This window comes from Microtus ochrogaster, chromosome 4, assembly GCF_000317375.1.
Source record: "Microtus ochrogaster isolate Prairie Vole_2 chromosome 4, MicOch1.0, whole genome shotgun sequence".
Classification (NCBI taxonomy): domain Eukaryota; kingdom Metazoa; phylum Chordata; class Mammalia; order Rodentia; family Cricetidae; genus Microtus; species Microtus ochrogaster.
In genome coordinates, this window is record NC_022011.1 from 31,068,490 (window position 1) to 31,070,891 (window position 2,402).

Here is a 2,402-nt window from a genome sequence, read left to right on the forward strand (position 1 = left end):
TGATTAAAAGAATACAGTGTCTGTGTAATTATTTCGGGGCATAAGCTAGCCGGAGGCGGCCAGGGTGCGGCTGGGGTTCTGAGGACGCAGCCCCGCCGCTCCTATTACTACACTCACTGTAAGACCTGGAACACGCATGAAGACAGGCACAGGCAACTTTCTGCATAGGAAATCTTGGGAACTAATAGCAAGAACCGACAAATAGGATTGTATCAAATTAAAAAACGTTGGCAGAGCAAAGCCAACAGGCTGCAGAATGGGAGAAAAATCTCTGCCAGTTATTCATGTTATTGAGGAGTAATATCCAGAATCTATAGAGAACTCAATTACACACCAAAAGAAAACAATCCAGTCAAGAAATGGGCAAAAGGGCCTGGAGGGATGGCTCAGCCGTTAAAGGCTAGGCTCACAACCAAAAGAAATGGGCAAAAGAACCAGAAAGAGCTAAAGAGAAACACAAATATGCAAATGGTATAGTGAAATCCATCACTCCGAATAACTGATATGCACTATAAAATATAAAAAATAAAAACAAATTTATGCTAGGTGTGGTAGTGCACGCCTGTAATCCTAATAATCAGGGAGGGGGGACAGTGAGGCAGAGGCAGGATAAGTTTGAGGTTAGACTGGTTGGCAAGGTAGGTTCTAGGCCAGCCAACGACATACAAAGAGCCTGTCTCAGAAACACCCTCTCCCCTCAAAAAACCCATCATAAAAAAAAGTACACAGTCAATAAACACAGGAAAACCTGTTCACTACCTTTATTCAACACAGAAATGAAAAAACAAAACGACTCCAAGATTCCATATCACCCTAGTCAAAACAGCAATTGCTGTGCCGGAGAGATGGCTCAGCAGTTAAGAGCACTGGCTGCTGTTGCAGAGGACCTGGATTCAGTTCCTAGCATCCACATGGAGGCTCACAACCATCTGTAACTCCAGTTCCAGGAAGATTTGGCAGGCACCAGGCACGTGTTGTGTACATCCATACATGTAGGCAAAACATCCATGCACATAAAATAGGATAAACTTTTTTTAGAAGGCTATTGTGAAAAAAATAAACAATGGCCAGGCGGTGGTGGCGCATGCCTTTAATCCCAGCACTCAGGAGGTAGAGGCAGGCGGATCTCTGTGAGTTTGAGGCCAGCCTGGTCTACAAAACGAGTTCCAGGACAGCCAGGGCTACACAGACCAAAAAATAAAAATAAATAAATAAATAAATAAACAATAAAAAAGAAAGGAACCCTTATTCACTGTTAGTGGAAATGTGAAATCAGCATGGGTTCCTTAAAAGTAAAAGCAGAACTGCACCTAGGGCAGTTCAGCTGCACACCCCTAGACACACACCCAAAGGAGTAAACGCCCATTGTTTTACTGTGGCACTCACAGTAGCCAAACTATGGGGTCAGTGCAGATAGTCATCAACGGATGGATGAATAAAGAAACAATAGAGCTTTTGTCTACAATGAATAAAATCTTGTCATTTGCAAGAAAGTGGATGGAACCGGAGATCACTATGCTGATCAAAAGGAGCCAGGCTCAGACAGACAAATAACCCGGTGTAGCGCACACGCCTATAATCTTAGCACTCAGGACCAAGGGCACCCTCAAGGGCAGCGTAGGCTCCACTGGACTTTGCCTTAAAAACAAAACAGAGACCGGCTCAGTGGTAACGGTCCTGCTGCCAAGCCTCATAACCCAAATTTGAACTCAGGGGCTCACAAGGGAGGCAGAAAGAAAGAACCCATAAGTGGTCCTTTGTGCCCGGGACACGCAAAGCCATAGCCACAAGCCCCACCACCACACACCAATAAATGTAATTTGAAAAGACAAATATCTTCTTTCAGGCATGGCATCAAGATTTAAAAGAAAATGCATTAGAGTAAAAAGAAGAAGGGGACCAATGGGAGGGGGTGGACAGAACAGTAATTAGGAGTGATACATTATCAAAGTATGTATAAGAAAGCCACAATGAAACCCAGTTATTTTGTATAATTATATAGATTAATTAAAAATGTAAACAGCACTTGTGATTATCCAGTTATTCAGTAGGTAGAATGCTTGCCCAACGAACACAAAGCCCTGGGTCCGATGCCACTACTGCACATAAAACTGGGTATGGTTGTACGTGCCTGTAATCTCAGGACTTGGGAGGTGGAGGCTGAGGCTCAAAAGCTCAAGGTCATTCTCAGCTACACAGAGTTCAAGCCTAAGCCAAAAATACAAGAGACCCTGTTTAAGTAATTAATAAATAATTGAAAATCTGAAGACAAAACAACAGCAGCTTCTGCTGATGCTCCTCCCACTGTTGTCATGCTAACTGCCAGAGACAAGCGGCACTGAAGATCACGATAGCTGCCAGAGACACAGGGCACTGAAGATCACGCTAGCTGCCAGAGACAC

The 2,402-nt window shown here is 43.9% G+C and overlaps 1 protein-coding gene across 1 annotated transcript in view; it reads right to left on the bottom strand.

Annotated features, from left to right (window-relative positions):
* Positions 1-2,402, bottom strand: part of Fanca (FA complementation group A) — a 58,071-nt gene that overhangs the window by 26,889 nt on the left and 28,780 nt on the right. The gene's annotated exons all lie outside the window — the stretch shown is intronic.